General features: G+C 38.7%; 1 protein-coding gene across 5 annotated transcripts in view; it reads left to right on the forward strand.

The window, feature by feature from the left end:
• The window catches only part of dlgap4b (discs, large (Drosophila) homolog-associated protein 4b), a 152,204-nt gene that overhangs the window by 44,087 nt on the left and 89,177 nt on the right, over window positions 1-18,940 (forward strand). For 4 of the 5 annotated variants that reach the window (XM_072684597.1, XM_072684600.1, XM_072684599.1 and 1 more), the window contains exon 2: window positions 540-602. The exons of the other annotated variant lie outside the window; for it this stretch is intronic. The gene's annotated coding sequence lies outside the window, so the exon portion shown is untranslated. The remainder of the gene's footprint in view (window positions 1-539; window positions 603-18,940) is intronic. 5 annotated transcript variants of the gene reach the window in all.

The following is an 18,940-nucleotide window of genomic DNA, read 5'->3' on the forward strand; positions in this document are numbered from 1 at the left end:
CAGCAAAAGGGTACTCTATTTAGCACCAAAGACACCTGTTATGAAGCATTTGATTAATTCTGAAACTGGTGTAGTCATTAAAAGTGGCATTTGGTGTTGAACTTGGAGAAAGCACTTGTTCTGTTAGTTGTGTTGTTCTTGTTTTATTGGTTTACTGCAAACAGTTGACAGTTTGTAAATTTGGCTAATAAAGCTAATATGAAAAAGGGGTTTAATAATACATACTGCAACTGTAATTAACAAGCCTTTTCTGAGTTAAAGGTGGTCATAGACAAGGTCCTTTAGGACTAGGGTTGGTAACCACTGATTTATAAAAACGAAAGTTGTTGTTCTATGGCATTGGCATCACAGAAAGAACCATTTGAGGCACCGTTATTTTTAATATGTGTGACATTGGAAAGTTCTGAAGAAAGCTGTGTTGGTTCATTGACTTTGTAGAGTGAATTGTCTAATTATTGTAACCATCAACAACAGATGTTGAGGATGAAAATTGGTCAGTACTTTGAAGATAATCGTGATACTACTGTGTTTTTTCGTAGGATCTTTCCTACTCCCTCTTGGCCTGAATTTGAAGACCGCAAGCCTTTCTCTGTTTACCAAAGGTAAGAGTTTGTCCTCATTTAATACTGCTGCAGGGCCTTTCCCAAGTGCACAGGACTATCAGTCCCTTTATCTCTCCTTTCTGAATGTCTCTGACTTTCCGACATTGAAAAAGATGGGCGTGACTATGTGGCCCGCAGGGACACAGAGGGGAGGGACGTTGGAGGTTGGGTTGTTTGGCGGTCATTGATGGGGGATTTATCGAAGAAGCTGGAAATCACTGTGGGAATTAGTCCCAGTGCTGGGATGTGGTTGGCTGTCCTTGAGCAAGTGAAGTTTCTGGGAGACGGATCAAGTTAAGATGAAGTCGATTTGCCAGAGTGAGAAATGAACGGAGCTCATTGGAGCACAACTGCTGTGTGATTGCATATATACAGTCTATGGGTTTCCTTTAGAGGTGTAATGATACACTATGAAGAAGTGGGTGGAAACTTCACCAAAAAAACAAATAATTTAACTGGTTTAACTCAACTCAAATAGATACTTTGAGTTAAATGCAATGCAAAATAAACCTGCTTTTTCATTGTTTCTTCCGAAATCAAGGGTATTAAAACATTGTTTGTCCTGCTTTTGTTGGAGCAACTGTCTCTACTGTCCAGGGGTGTGTGAGGATTTCATTGCATTCAGCAACAATAATATTTTAGGTTAGGATGTTGGATGATCACCACCCCACCTCATTCAAAAAGTATTGGATGGAGCACCATCTTTCCAGAGAACACAGTACCACTTATTACCCCTCTAGCCCACACCTGGCATTAGGCATGGTGCCAATAAGTTCATGTTTATCTGCTCCAGTGAGTCCTATTCTATTGGCAGTATATCTTTACAGGGACTAGACAAACTATGTATACGTGCTTCTGCACATCTATGTCATCTATATAATTATTACAATTTACACTGGTAAAGCTTTTTTAATAGAAAGAAAAAAAACAAATTCCTTTTATAGTAGAACAATTATTTAACATAATCTAAAATAAATACTAATGTTTATTTATGTTTATTTTAACTATAGAATATTAAATAGAACATGTACCGACTGTAGGGGTGCAGGGTGACATTTGTTATTATTCCCAGTATTTCACAGAATGAAATGAAATGTAGTACACTTGTGCAAATCTGCATTTCTAATAGCATAGAGTGGCATTCTGGGCCACAATAAAGTCCGCTCCAGCTGATGAGCACCACAGCTCCAAGAGAAAAACTTGTCTAGTTGGGCTGGCTTTGATGACCCAATTCAATGCATTACAGCGTTCATAGTTTCTTTACATATTTTAACTATACTGTCGAGTTTTTTTTTTTAGAATAGTCCAGAATTTTTCTTTCTTATCTCATCTTCCTCACCCAAACAAGGATGTTATTTACTGCCTTTCAGTATCTGAGTGTCTGAGAGCCAATAAGCCAGCTACTGCCTGTCCCTCAGAGTGTTATTGATCTGTGCTGATGGCCACATTAAAGACCTTTTGACCTTTAGGGTTGAAGGTCTGCTAACAGTGTAAAAAATAGGATGGATGCCAATAAAAGCCTGGTGAAAAAACACACTGGCACCCTATTGTCACTGTATCTGCATTAATGACCATAGAGTTTCCAGAGCAATAGGGTCGTAAGGATTGTTTATCCATTTCAAGTCATACAAATAAAAGCAGTCCTGCAGAGGCTGCATCATAAAACCTGTCTATGAAACACACACACCTATACACACATCCCAGTGTCCAGTCTGTCCACATACTTTTGCAGTATCACATTGTAGGTGTCCACCTATATGGACATACAGAGACTCATGTGTTTTCACATACACGCACATACACACACACTCGCACACACATACAGTCGCAGACTCTGGGAGAGGGAGCATTACATTAACATGTTCTAATCTGTAGGAGGCTTATTGGAGACAAATCCCACCAAAGCTTTTAAAGCTTCTGCCTTTTTATCTGCCCCTCGTCTCCCCAACCCACCCCTTTCTCTCTCTACTATCTCTCTCTCTCTCTTTTTCTATCTCTTTCTTTCTTTCGTTCTATGTCACTCCTGTCCTCCTTCTCTACAAATGTTTTCGCTCTCACTATCTTTAGCATTCTCGCTACCTTTTTTAAACTCTCTCTTTCCCCAGCTTCATATGGAGCATCACTCTGGGGAGCCACAGTAAAATCAGAGGTTACTTACACACTCACAAACACACCACAAGCAAGTAGTTTCATGTGTCTTCTCCAGAACAATCCAAATGGCCACATTTTCACCTCCAGTTCATGCCACCTGAACACATCCACACTTTAGTACGAGTAGCCCAACCAACGCCATCTCACAGTGACGGACCACCACAAAACGTGTCCCATGCTCAGGTCGTGTGCAGTGCAGTGCAGCTGTCTGAGGGAGATAACGGCTAGTACAGACGCTCTCCGCTTCAGTTAGCTTCATCTTGTTTGAGGAAGCAGCATGACTGGCACTTCCTGAAGGCTTTGAGGGCCGTGATGAGTTGTGTAATACCTGCTATTAGGAGAGTGTTACGGGGATAAAAACCATGATGTGCTGAAAAACAAGTGTGACTCGTCCCCAGCCACGTTCTCTCACTCTCTCTCACTCTCAGTCTCACTCTGTTGGCCACGTTTAATGTCCTAGTTTTTGGTGACCTGACGTTCCTTATTTCAGAACACAGCCCCCCCCCACACACACCCACACACACACGCACACACACACATACACTTTATTTAGCTTTCTCCTTGTCTCTCTATCTCTCAAACAAACACTCTCTCCATCACTCCCTCACATGCCACATCAGTCTGACATAATAACACAATGTCCCAGTTCAAAAGGTCACCAGTCCCTCTGAAGTCCCGAAATTGCTGAACTCCTAGTCCTCCGCTCGACTCATCCATTTTTTTAGTCATCCAGTGTTCCCTGTCTTTCCATGCCCCTTCAATTTCCTTCTTTAAACTGTCTATGTTTGGCCTTTGCGTCGCTCCTCGGCCGAGCACCCGCTGTTCTCTGCTCTTTGCTCAATGAATTCGCAATATTCTTTTGTTCAAGATATCGAACTGAGACCTTATAAAAGCATGAAAATGTCAGCATTTGTTCTGCATTAAGCTGAGCACAATCAAGGGGAGCTCCACGGCCAAAGTCACTGAGCTGATGTAGATGCACTTTCCCTGCTTCAGCCCAGAATGTTTCATCCACTGCTGCTTGTCATCCTTCTAGATCATCTGGTAAACTTGCCAATTTGGAACCTTTTAAGCTCTCAGTTTCAGATTAAATGAAGGCAGGATAAATGAAGAGACAAATGGTTTGATTTAAAGTAAGATTAATCTGGATGATCAGATCATATCAGGAAATTGACCGGGACTTCGTGGGGTCTTATAAAGCTCTCTGAATTTGAAGGGATTTGGTTTCTCAGCATTCTTGATGGTTTTGGTAGTTTCTGTTAAAAATCCTTTATTTTGCTTTTTATTTATTTTTGCTTAAACATTTTTATTACCCCCAAAAAAACATGGGACGCATCTTAATTGTTTTTAATTGTATTCCAGCCAGAAATATATACTAAAACAGACACAGGGTTATTGTTTAATAGTCTGACTGTACTCTGTACTTTGGCTTTTATTCGCTGTAGTTAAAATACAAGAGTATGTCATTTTTGCCCTGACATATCCATGGTCGACTACTGTAAAATGCAATTAAATTGTTATTATCTGAATAACAGTACAGTGCAAAAGTGCTGTATCCAAACAATACCTTTTCCCATCTGTAGAAAGAAAGATACATACTCGGATTACAGCAGTGTGCAGTATTTGTAATGTCAGCACTGTACAAAAACAGCACTGTGCTGGTAAAACTGCTGCCAGTTAATTACTGTAATTTTCCACATGAATTCACATTTGTGTTAATGGTGAAATCGTGTTTTGGAGGCAGTAATGCCTAATAGACAGTACATAAAAGATTAAGTTTAATGCTCTCAAAAGCAGGTACAGCCAGGTGTTAAATTGGTTCAAACAGCATCTGATACAGTAATTTGATAGAAAAGTTATTTCCATTCAAATCACCATGAAACAGTTTCCACCCCCCAGTTTGGTTATATCAACAGTAGTGGAATGAATATTTAATGGCACACAATATCTAATATGTGGATCTTCATCATAAGATCACTGAAAGCTTTCTGGTTTTCCAGTATGTTGGTTTAATAACTCATAAAAGCCTGGTTTTATCAATGCAGCACTACCAGCGCTATCCATCCAGAAGTAAGTTCTTTTACTGTAATGTAACATTGATTGATTTCTGATTCCAATATCCCAACATTTACAAATCAATACAGTTAACAAACACAGTTTTCAGGCTGATTTAGCATGCAGCACAATGCTCTGATGCATTTTTTATACTCCTGATGTTATATTATAGTAATATTTACTAAATGAAAGCTCTAAAATACAGACACACTGGGCAAAGCCTGCTAGTTTATGGGAGTATTGTGATATTAAAGTTATTGTCTTTTCTGAGCATTTGGTACACAGAACTGTTCTTTTTCATGTAGCAATTTTTGTGTTTCCACAAGTATTTTAAGCATTTTTTATGTATAAATTGGAGTGGAAAATTCCAGCAATTCTCAGATGTCATATTACAAGCCTGTTTACAACCCTTTTATTTTCTCTTAGAATGAAAAACACAGATTTTCTATTTTAAGAGGGCTTGCTATTTAAAAAGGGCTTAAAGAGGGCATGGCATAGTTTTGACACTGTAATACAAATACTGTCATTATTCCAGAGTCTTACCCAATAGTGTTGCTGTCTTCTCATTTTGTCCTTTCAGTGTGATGTGCTCTAAGCAAGCTACAGAGATTGTTGTCAGATTAGCTTTTAGCCTTCCTTCCACTTGCTCCCTGAGTTTGGCTTTCTCGAGTCTTACCGAGACAAAAAATAAGCTTTCCCCTCTGATGTCAGTTTGGTAGTCATCTGAGGTAGTTCAGTCTGTTTATGAGAGAGCGGACTTTGTAAAGAAAACCACTAGCTTTTAACCTAGCAGGGATATTATCCAATTGTTTGACATTCTAGGAGCCCTTTAAAGCAGCATTATGTGAGAATCTGAATTTTCTGTAGTTGCAGACTATAGGTTATTGACATATATGTATGTAAGTATGTATGTAAGTATAATACAAAACCAACTCATTTATGCATGTGTTTGTGAACATGCTGAAAGATACAGAAGTGACATTTCAGGTGAAAGCATATCAACTGACAAGATTGTGTTACAGGATTTTACACAAATATGACATAGCATTACAGTTTTTGCGAGAGGTCTCGTGCAGATCCACCAAAGTCACATAGTGCAGTAGTAGCGTATTGCCCCAGAATGGAAATAACAAAGACCAACAGTGACATTCTCCCAATTACAGGTCAGTGCACCATCAGAATGATTAAAAAGGTGTTATTGTAGGGTAAAATGTTTATGCTTTAATTGCCTCATAATTTAAAGGGTAGTGATATTCTTTAGAAAAATGTTCAGGACAGAATGTTTTTGTTCATCGCGGAGCCCCATTCATTATTCCCCTAAAGAAAAATGACTTTCAGTGCCTCAGCTAACCGCAAACTGACAACATGCCCTCAGAGGTGTACTGAGGATTTTACACGTGAGAGTCTTAATGAGTCCATGAAGGAGAAACAGGTGCAGGTGATAATGATGGTGCAGAGTCAGGGTGGAACTTAATCAAGAAGTGAAAGGCCAGGGGTTCGTACATCAGCAAAGCCCTTTGCTGATAGGCAGAGGCAGATGGGGGAGGGGATAAGGGTGTGACAGAAAAGCTATTTTTATCTTTTATCTTTGCAAGCAGGAAGCGATTTCACCTCCTCTAACCCCAGTGATCAGCAGCTTCAATGAGACTAATAGCATTGCACAATGGCATACTGAGACCTTGTGTGATAAATAGCATTCAGGCTTCAATTCCCATCACCCTCTGTTCTCATTACAGCTTCCATCAACATTCTCCCACCATAAGCTCTCATCAGAGGAGGCCATGCTGTTCACTTGCTTTCCTTTATCCTCTTTTCAAGAATCATCATTCTGCCCATTCAGATGACTCAGCTGCCTCTCAGAATAAAGAGAGAGGGAGACTGATGGAAAGCTAAAGGTTTATGAAAATGTGATAATTAACAAGTAGCCTGTGTTCTGCTTTTCAAACAGATAAAAAAATGTAGAGACGTTTATCAAAGGTGGAAAATGACACATTACAACTACTCTTATTGCACTGCTCGTGCCCATTTCTCCATGTAATGAGTTTTTGTTCTTGGGTACCACAGTCATGGTAAAAAACAAAACAAAACACATTTTGTTCATTATTGTATAGCTAAAAAAGCGAACAAACCCTTCATATGATACACACTTAAATATGACATTATATGCACAAGTATAGCACAATTTCTATTTGTTGTATTGTATTCAGTGTCCCATCACTTTTGGCCACTCCATATGTAATGCAATGACTTTTAAGCAATATGTTTAATTAAGCAATTGTACAGATGTGTGTCTCTAGAGGATAATAACTTTTAGAATGAACACTGGAATGTATTTTTAATACAGTAATTTGAGATTTATTTAATAAACAGCATAATTACATATATTACTATATTATAATTACATAATTACTAGTTGTTTAAAGGTGCCCATAATGTATTTAAGTTGTTGTTGTTTTGATGTGTAAATAGTATAAATAATATATACTTTGATTGGAATTAAAAATGCCTAGATTTGGTTTTACTAGCCTACTGACAAGCCTGTTTTTGCCTCAGAATAAGACATAAAACAAAAATAAAATAAATGACCTCTGCATTGATTGGCTAATTTACATCACCATGATGGCTCAGAGGAGCCACAAAGCATAGCATATCTTTGTTTTAGTTTGTTACTGTAACAAGAACATAGTAATTGTTTTATTCCTGAGTCTTTCTGCATAGTCTTGCTATTCTTTCTGGGTCCTCTCTGTGTCCAGTTGGCATGACGTGTGGTTAGGTAGCTGTGTGTCACGGTTTGGTGGAGCTTGGAGACGGAGGCGGACATACATGCAGGGTATTTATTAACAAAGGAAAACAAAACAGAACAGACAGGCTACAAACCAAAAACAAAGACTAAAAACAGAAACAAACAGAAACAGAACAAACAGGAAAAGTAAACATAAGCACTAAAACTAACAAACCAGACAGGCCAAGCCAACAAACCGTAAACTGGCATGAACACAAACACATGAACATGACCATTTTAACACGCACAAGACCAGACAAAGGAAGGAAACAAAGGGTTTTTTTATAGAAAGGATAAACGAGGAACACCTGGGAGTAAGAAGGGGGTGTGGTTACAGAGGAGGCACAGGTAGGAACACTAATGGACAGGCGGGGCTAGGACAGACAAGAAACAAACAGAGTCATGTGCTTAAGAGCACATGGTGAAACAAAACAAAGGGACATGCATCACTTTGAAGAGATTGGAGCTGTTTAGCTGGACTAGATTTAGCCTAGCAGAAATCGGGCTGCGTAGGCTTCACCAGCTCAGTTCATCACCTAGTGCTGACATACTTCACCAGCTTCGCATGGACATCACCAGGGGAGCTTCTTCCGGTCATCCCTTCTGTGAGCAGTAAATTTCCGTATATATACGTCAAGCAGTCTACCCTCACTCTGCTGCAGTGACTATCCCTTCTGTACCCTTTTCTTTTGCTAGTTCCTCATGTCCAAATACATCATATACATTTTTCCTCCCTCGGCTGTGTCCCTCAGTCTTTGTCACCTCACTGACACACACATACACACCATTTTCATGGCTACTGCAGCTAATCTAATTTGTGTGCTAATTAGTGGGGATGACCTCAATTAAACCGATGATGGCATTGCAGCATCTGGACTCCAGAAGAAAAAGACAAACTGACATTTTTCATTTGTGATCATGTTCTGTCCTCTCTCAAACTCCTCTTTATTTATAGACTCTGGGATTTCAATTAGGGTGTTATATTATTTCTATAGATGTGTCCATTCCTGGCTTTTTGAATGAGATCTTCAGGATGAGGAGAAAGATCACACTTGCAAGAGAGAGCTTGGCATGTTCAAAAGACCAACATATTTTTTTCCTAACAAGACGTGTGACACCATATTCCTCTGATCAGTGCCAGGGTGTAGGGAGTCTGTGTTCAGTTTTGAAGGGAAGATGCTTTTAACCTTCTCTTAGTGCGCAACTGACACATCCTGAGAACGCTATCTGTGCTTCTCCTCACAGATTTGCATTTAGAAGAGAAAAACTGAGTTATAAATGAGATACTCCGCTCTATCATGGCAGTGACACCCTGAAATGGCAACATAATAGCAAAAGGAAAAATGTATTTTATTCCACATAATGTGGGCAATTTCTATTATTGCTGTAACGATACACAAAATTCAATTTGATGTATTACATGGTGTCTCAGTTAGATTTTACAGTACAAAAGAGGGGGAAAGAGTGTTTGAATATGTGCCTTACATTACTGTTAATGCATGCAAACTAGGACATAACAATGTTGGTATATATATACCAAATATTCAATATTTAATTAATCAAATAAAAATGTCAAAAAAAGAAATAATTAAATGACAAGACTGAATAATTTATACTGAAGAATGATGTTTTTGATGCTGCGATCACATTGCAACCAGTGTGGAGTGAGGCACTCTTTGTAATTCAAAAAAATGTTTGTGAAAAATGTGACTGTTTGCAGACACATTCCTGCTGAATTGGTAAGAGGGTGTACATTTGCGAAGAGTTACAGTACCAAGAACCGTATGTCAAGTATCAGAAATACACGGTGGCGGCAGCATCAGGGTAAAAAAAATAGTTCCTCCTCCCAGCGTCCCAGCACACCTACTCCATTGGTGGCTGTTATTGGGATACAGAGAAGATGTACATTACATTCTTTCAGCAGTCATTTATTTATGTTAATAAAATATGATGATATTGTATTTTTTTTTTAGGGGAAATATTAGTTTGAATAAATTATATAATATTTTACTATATAAAATAGTATATATATATATATATATATATATATATATATATATATATATATATATAATACTTTGACTAATACATACATACTAAATTGTAGTTTTATATTTTTCAGGTAGATTTCTTATATAATGTAATTTTGTAACTTGTAATTGTAATGTAATATCATCATGTAAATCAAATCATGTTTATTGTCACGCCTGTATAATTTCAACTTATACTATACATGTACACACATTATATACACACACTATACATACACTATACATGCTCTCTATTTACCGGGTTGATATAAATCTGAATGTTTACATACAAGTTTACATATAATACCACCTACTTTACCCTGAGAGGCTGCACCCAGATGCCTAGTTTCAAATGTTATGTTAAGCATACAGTCCATGAAATGCATTTGATTGCATTAAATGCATCTGCTTATTACAGGTCCCAGAAAGACCTGCCATAGAACATTGGAAGGGCCTGTCCTTTTGCACCGACCTCAGATCAGGTCTGCAGTTTCTAATCTGATGATTAGGAGTATGGGAGTGGGCTAAAAGGCAATTTATTCCACGTCTGTCGCTCAATAGGCACACCATAATAGAGGACCCATATGTCAACGATAGGAGTAGTAACCCAGCAAAATCCAATCACTGACATATTTGATGCTCTGTGAAGGTACGCTGGGAAATTCATCATTCTAATGCCAGAGCTTCCATTACACACCATTAAGAGATGTGTACTGATCAATAAACCATCAAACTCCTGCATAACAAGAAAAAAAAACGCATACACTTAGCCTTATTAGATTAGACAATGTACTGCCAACATACCCACACACAGACAGACATAAACTTGCCCTTGTGCCAACCTCATTTCTTATTCCAAGGATCAGCTCAGTGCTTTTACAACTCACACATATATAAACACACACACACACACACAGACACACACACACATTAACAACTTGCTCCATTCTCTCTCCAAAATTGGAATTGATTACTACTAATGAATTGCCACTGTTTGTTTAGCCTGCTGCATTTGATTTATGGCTATATATGTCCCTCCTTATATTTAAGAGAAGAAGACATACACACTGTGCACTCTTAAAAATGAAGGTGCTTCAAATGGTTCCTAGAGGAACCACCATGTTTGTAATAGAGATGTGTGAGAGTAAAGAACCTTTAAATGAAGTGATGTTTTTTTGTAAACCTTTAAAGCAACACTATGAAAAATTGGCACGGCTTGCTCCTGGGCTCCCCCTACAGTCGTGAAGCTGAGAGATACAGAAACATCGCTGTAAATAAAAGAAGCATAGAGAAGTAGAGTTTTTATTTATATTATTGGACAGGATTTCACACAAATATGAGTTGGGTTATGCAGTGGTCTCGCAAGCTTTATCCTACCCGCTTCTCCAAAGTGCTAGACTTAAAGTAGCAATGACAGCAGTGCTTTTCTGCCTAGAAGTCAGTGGAGCATCACAGTGATTTCGAAGCAGTTATTTTAAGGGGAAATGCTACATAGTGCTGCTTTAAAAAGTGCTTCTCTACTACAAACATGCTTCCTCTAAAGCATGACTCACAGAACTTTAAAAACACAGTTATTTTTGAGAGTGTAAGCCGGAAGTAATGCTGGATTTACTAGCACTGTGTGTACTTTATCATCCTTTTATTAGCCTTGTACTTCACTCGAGTTGTATTGAGATTAGTTGTTCTTTTACATAGTTCCATTTTCCAGACATAGGAAATAATCCTTATTTTTTTTTGTTCAGATCTTCATAGTACTTGTTACAAATCTCAAAGGCTTTTGTTGAGTTCTTGTGTGTTTCAGGATGCTGTTTTTATTAAAACATGCAGACAAATTCATATCAGTGTACAATGAAATACAACTATGACCATTTGTCTGTGTGTGAGGACTAGTACTCATACATAGTCGCATCACCAGGCGTTACATAACAACACCTAACAAAAACACAAATGATTTGTTCCACTTCCATACTTTCACTTAAGTTTAGTTTCTCTGTCAATGTGCTATAACCCTATAGCTTATATGACTGGTGAATAGAGACTGCCAATATATTGGCAGTGTTTTACTATTAAGGTTATATACAATGTATATGCAATTGTGCCGGTGGTTGGTGTGTTGTAATAGATGAAATCGCTAAAAGCCAGTGAGCTACCACACCATTTGGGAGACTGGGGTTCGATTCTCGGCCTGGGTGACTATGGAAAATAAGGATTATTTCCTATGTGCCTATTATATGTGCCTATTCCTATTATTTCTAACACTACATTGGCCCACCTATACGAGTAGCCTTGTAAGTCGTTCTGGATAAGATGTCAGCTAAATGCCGTAGATGTGCCACCATCTTACCAGATTCATGTATGAATAGGGTTATATACAGTTATCTGCATGTTCCGTTTGTATATTTTAAGATATTCAATTAAAATTGCCAGCATCTTTGTAGCAGTTATGGAGAGCTGTTTTACTGTCATTTATTTTTCGTGTGGGCTCACAGAGTGCTGTAAAAGTTAACCTCTGACTGTCTCTAGCAAGACTAGCGCTGTCTGGTGTGTTAGCCAATGTGGGGTGTTTCCGGACTGTCGCCATGGTAATTTCTCCATGTGGTTCCGGTGAGTCTGTCTCCGTCTGGCTGTCAGGCCACCTGTTGTCTGCTTTAGCTGGGGGATGGAAGGAAGAGAGAGGAGAGGTTTGTGCTGGAGGAGTGTTTTGTTGCAGGCCTTGAAGCTGGAGGCTCATTCGCTTTGGGATACTCTACACACATCTGCTCTTAATGCAGCACACCATCTGAGCACGGGAGCAGAGAAGGCCTTAGGACTAGTGCTCAGGCATGCACTCACATATACACACTCACTTGTTTTTATGCAGTGTAAGGTCATGGGGTAGCACATGCTGTGCTATTTTCAGTATGTATTACGTGTGCTCTGTAACAGTGTCTCAGATTTTTCTAAGTTTTCTGAAATGAACCTTCATCTTAACCCATTTAAAAAAGAAACACTATATTAGTTCTGTTCTTTTTCTGTTTTTTTCTGTTCTTTGGCCTTACTGTACTGTAAATGTCTAAAAACAGGCACACATACACACACACTAAAATCATGTACTGCCCCAACCAGAATTGAGGCTGCAGTCTGCTCCATTTGTCCCAAAAGTGATTTTGCTTTGTTAGTCCCTATTGACCTGTGAGCAGTGGCTACAGTCTAAAAGGCTCCATCCCCAGCCTTTTAACCCTCTGGCAATTCAGTGAATGTGCTGTGTTCACTAAAGGCTGCCTGATTCTAAGCTGAATGCTTACAGTATTTTAGGTCAGAGTTAAAATAAAATGATTTACATATGAGATAATAAAGGGGAGTTCTTACATCTGCATAATTCAATCTTTAGGATGTAAACAAAATCATTTAGAGAGGTTTTCTGTCAAATGCTCCTTTCTAGAGAGACTTGTCAGGTCAGATCTGCTCACAGTGATGGGGAATGCCTCTAAACTACCTCATAGAAAGCTGATATACAAAATGGTTATGAACACATCACCGGATCACTAAGACATTGTGTTTGGACAGTTTTGCAATAAGGCTTTAGTCTAAAATGTATATATTTTAAATATATTTTATCTTAAAGATAACTGTTATACCAATTCTATCAGTATAGCATTAAACTGTATACTAATATAACTATTTTAACCACAATTTATTACTCTACTGTATGTGGACAGAAGTATTGGGACACATGCTCAGTTTCATCTGAAATCAAAGGTATTAAGAAAGTCTTTATTCTGCTTTTGTTGAAGTAGCTGTCTCTACTGTTCAGAGAAGGTGTTCCTCTAGATTTTGGAGCATTGCTGTGAGGATTTGATTGCATTCAGCAGCAAGAGCATTAGTGAGGTGAGGATGTTGGATGCTCACAAGCTCACCTCATCCCAACTCACAAACTCATCCCAAAAGTATTGGATGGAGCATCATCATTGCTGGGGAGCTTTCTACCCTTCTAGCCCACACCAGCCAAAGAATGTCCATTTGGACAATAGTGTGAAATTGGTTTGGTTCGATGCTTCTGATACTGTACTGAAATTGGTCTGAAATTGGTCCTCGTAGTGTGGTTTTACTGTTTAGCACGTCTGCTGTGTGCTATGAGTAACTGTGTTGTCTGAGCTTGCTCATGTGCTGGAGACAGATCAAGTCTGTGAAGCTCATGGTAGTCTCCAAGGTTACAGCTGATTGGCAGCTCCAGGATGTTCCTGCACTCTCTGTTCCTACTTAATGCCATCTACCATTCAGCATTAGCTCATCTGCGCTAAGCCCATCCACTCTGATATTCATCAGCTGTCCAAGTCATTTTCATCTATCCCTTACACACCTATCCACTAGCACTTTTTCTCTCTCCCTGCCTTCATCTCTCTCTCTCTCTCTCTCTCTCTCTCTCTCTCTCTCTTGTGCTCCTCTTCTGCAGTGTTTGAGACACATTTTCTATTTTTGGGGTAAAGAGGTTTTCAAACTACTAGAGGACAAAACATTTTTCCTCATTTGCATTTTAAGTAGACTCTTAAAATAAGGTTCTTCAGATGTTCTTTAGGGAAGGAATGGTTCTGTATAGAAACATGACAAGTCAAAGAACCATTTGGCTGCTGGTAAAAGGGATGTTCAGATTTTGTAGACAGTTCTGTGGAGACTTTTTCATCAATAAATGGTTCTATATAGCACCAAGAGGGGATCTTCTATCATTACAAGTCAAAGAACCCCTTTTCAAGATTATACCGCAGGAATAGAACACGCACACTGTGAGCCTGTTTACACCTGGCATTAATATGCGTCCGATCACGTTCAGATTTCACTTGTCTGAATAAGATCGGATTATGATCGGATCACTCAAACCACATTCTGAGGTGTTCAGAGATGGATCTCATCCAACTTTTAATACAAGTGCAAGCAGAAAGCATCTTTGAGCGGATTCCGCCAGGCAAGTGGAAATACGTCTGTCTGAAAAAACATTGATGCAAGCAATTATTACTGTGGATCTATGCTTCTCTCTACCTCTTCCTCTTTCTCCCTCGCTCGTATGTATGTGTATGTGTGCGCTTATTTACTAGTAGGTCCATTCCATCGCTGTTTAATTTTACAAAATAACTGCCCTCTCGAGAAGTCCTGCAGTTGTCTGTGTACATAATAAAAAACAATAGGGACGCCCATCATTCTTACTCATGGGCATCCCTTGCTTATACACCCTATGTAACTGTATTCCAGCTCACAAAATACAGGTTTTGGATGGAAAAACACGAATTGCAAGAGAATATGAGGCATATTTTGATGCCGGAGTGTTGAAAATCTGCTCGTCAGTTTTCTTTCACCCTATATCTGTAGCTTGTGCCTACGTCCAGTTATTGTGTCTATTGCCATTGTTAAAGGAAGACTCCAAATAACACACTTTTTAGGCACTTCCACTAATTTACACCAGGTTTTAGGAAGTAGGGCAAAATTCCACACAAAGCTAACGTAATTGGAATAGCCTCTACTCTTCTAGAAAGGCTTGACACTAAATGTGTAAAAATTGCAGTGGTAATTGATTGCATTCAGCCACATTTCTAATATCTCACCACATTTTTGATCCTTCCTCAACTGCAAATGTATGAGAGTGATAAATGTTTCTAGAGAGAGAGAGAAAATAGAACTCACTACAGACTGTCTGCTATGAAATGTTCACATGTTAAGTAAAGCAGCTTATTGCAATGCCACAGGGTGTTGTGTTGCGTCATTGTGTTTTGGATAGTGATTTATCTGAGTGCCTCTGCTGAATGGTAGATTTTGATCTTCACAGAGAAATGTTCACTTTCTCCCAGCTGACAAGAGTGTTTATTAGGCCACTCGTTTCTTTTCTCCCTGTCCTTTCCTTTTTCTGCATTCATGTCTTTTGGAGGAGGGAGGGGGGGGGGTGGCAGGAGAGAAGAATGGTCCCCACCGTGTCTGATTAAGCTTTCAGACATACTGCCAAAATCAAACTGACAGCTCTGTCTCCATCCAAACGTACAGATTCCCTCTCCTCTCATCACTTATTGTACTTTCTTTCAGACCAAAATGGGTTTTTCTCAAACCACTCTGTCATTCTCTCAAAAATAGAGGTACATTATATGTCCAAAAGTTTGATGACAATGGCTCATCCAATGTCTTTTTTTCAGAACTCAAGGATATTAATGGTTTGTCCTCTGTTTCCTGTAGTAACAGCCTCTGCTCATCTGGGAGGGATTTACACTAGATGTTGAAACATTGCTGTGGGGATTTGATTGCATTGAGCCACAATAGCATTAGTGAGGTCACGTACGGATGTTGAATGATAGTTCTGGATCACAAACACTCTTCTGATTTTTGATGGCGCACCATCACTACAGACAATGCAGTTCCAATATCTACAGCCCAGTGCAGAGGGGTTTTAAACCCCTCCACCCAGTGCAAACCAGCATGAGAGTCTACAAAGTGGTTTTGCAGTGTCCTCTGGAGTTAACCGGGGCAAAACCTTCTGTAAGGATCACAGTTGGACGACTGAAGAAGTTGCATCCTGCAATCGCCAGTCTGGTAATTCAATTTGCTGTGGTCAAGCCACAAACGTACAGGCATGGAGTACCATGACTGCAACTTGGAACATTGGCTCTATGGAAGAAGAAACCCCAGAAATGGGTTTTGGCATAGAGTAAAGCATCATATCCCAAATGTGAAGTATGGTGGTGGATCCTTGATGATGGTCAGGCTCTACTTTCTTCCAGAGATACTGTAAATATTGCGATATACTGTACTGTATTAAACTATGAGTCTACATGTGAGGACCAGAGCTTCTGGAGCAGGAAGGGTCTCAGATTAATTTCTCTGTTTCTCCTATCTCAAGTTTATTTCAGTGAATTATTAATATTTCAAAAGAATATAATCAACCAAATAAACAAAAGAGACATTTGTCATGTTTGCTTAACTTCACCAAGGGTAGCAATAATTCTGGAAGGAATTTATAAAAAATGACATCCATATAAACAATAGGTTTAAAAGCAGGTTGTAAAAAAAGAGGTGATTTCTATATGATAAATTATTTACAGTATATTTATATGCCCCGCCGTCCTGTCCCCCAGTGAAATCGGAGCACTGCATTGATGCTTTTAAAGAAATCCCATTGCACCCCCTGTGGATGAGTTGTGTTTAGACTGACCTGACTGGATGAGCTGAGCTACTGTAACATCTGCAAAGATGCAGATCTATATTTAGCGAATGGGTGAGCTGCTCCTTTATGAGTCAGATGCTGTCATTGTTTTGTTCAGCAGCTACTTCAATTTGCCCAAATTGTTGTTCTGCTTGTTTCTGATTATGATAACGGTTTCTCCCATTGTGGCCACAATTAGTGCTGCTGCCATCTGTCAACAAGTCCCACTCGAACCTGTAATCTGTACAGTTAATGCATGATGCATTTCAGTCCATAATCAAATCTTTTCTCCAGATGGAGTGTCTGTATTTTACAGCATCAGAAGAATTTTGCCTCCATTGTTTTCAATTAAATAGTGAGCTCAGTTCTAGTGTGGCATCATGTATACATGGTTTCCAGATGGCAGAATTATCATAAGGGTGCTAGTGCTCTTTCTTAAACTCAGTCAATACAGACTACCAATAGAAGTTCTCGTTTTTGCTTGTAAAACTGGCTCTTGGATCTTTTCACTGCCAGTGTGCTTTAACTGCGTGTTTTTGGTCTCAGAAATAAGTTTTCCAAAGTGTGTAATGAATGTACTTCATGCACACTGCAATTCATCACAGTTAAGCATTTCTAATAACAAGTAATAAATGAGTAATATTTTCTGCATGCTCTAAGAGCTGGAGTCCAGGTTCTTAGAAGTCAAAGTCGAAGTCAAAGTCAGCTTTATTGTCAAAACTGCAATATGTACAGGACATACAAAGGATTGAAATAACCCATTGTGTAACAACAAACATTTACATAAACATTAAACATTAAATAACATGAAGCATAACACTGGTATTTTACTAATTTGTATTAATGTAAGAGTATAAATGTTTGTATAAATAAATGGAAAGGGTCCCTGGCATTGACATCAGAAGTAAAGTGGCATATGCTTATGGAAATGGATCCCCAGTGACCAATTTTTTGAAAATAATGTCATCCTAGCAAATGTTTTTAAGTTGATGTTCAGCACACATTCAACCAGGTGTGTCCAAATATTTGACATTTAACCCTCTTTCAATGGAAGTCAAATTGGAGCATTTCTGTTGGTGATGATATGCATGGTTAGTGTTACATCCTGTGTTGGTGTTGCTTCTGTCTGTCTGTCTCTCTCTCTCTCTCTCTCTCTCTCTCTCTCTCTCTCTCCCTCTCCCTCTCCCTCTCTCTCTCTCTCTCTCTCTCTCTCTCTCTCTTTCTCAGTTTTTTTTTCCACTGTGTTGCTGCTGGGTGACAGGTCGCTCCGCCCGCTCTGCTCTGGTTGGCTGCTTTTGATGGCACTGGCTTTGAAAGACCATCCAAGAGTTGCTCTTTGAGTCTTTGCTCATTTGTCCCATCACAGAAACTTAAATTCTTATAATAACTAAACTGTATTTACAGCATTACTATAGCAGTTCTTTAATGGAGGCAATGCCTCTATATAGGACCAGGATAATTATAGCTATAACTAAAGCTTTTTGCTTGGTTAAATGGTTCAAAGTCAACCTTTTTCCGTACTATATAAATCTCCCAAATAAAGTTTCATGGTTTTTATGACATATTTATTTTTGTGTGGGATTTATTAACTCATAATGACATTTACTAGAATTTTTCTGTCGACTCCTACAAGAAACTTCTTTCTCATCCAATTTTATAACAAGTAAAAAAAAATACAGCTACAACGACAGCGAAATACACTAATTATATGTGGTGTAATTTCTTGAAAATGAGCAACACTGGATTAGCAATACTTCTAAAAAAACTTTAGTGCACTTCATCAAGTGTTGTTCATGAAACTGAAATAAAAGTAAATATTAAAGTACCTTTACTGGCTTGCATTACTACCTTCATCCTTTTCATATCTAGAGTTTAAGATCTCTTTTCAATAAAAAAACTTTCATTTACATTTTAATTGCTCATCATCACGCGCCATGTCAGTGCAAGGTACCAGTATTGGGGATTATCATTAAAACCAGAAGAGGTCGATTGTCATGCTTTGATTTCTCTGGTGTGTGTGGTTGTAGCGGCTTGTGTTCAGTAATCAAGGGGGGGTCTATTGATTAGCACTAATTGCACTCAAACCTCATCGCTTTTAATTACCTTTCAACATCAGGTGGGAAATCGTCTACTGAAAACATGCCAATAGATTAGTGAGCAGCAG

Source organism: Salminus brasiliensis, chromosome 7 (assembly GCF_030463535.1).
Source record: "Salminus brasiliensis chromosome 7, fSalBra1.hap2, whole genome shotgun sequence".
Lineage (NCBI taxonomy): Eukaryota > Metazoa > Chordata > Actinopteri > Characiformes > Bryconidae > Salminus > Salminus brasiliensis.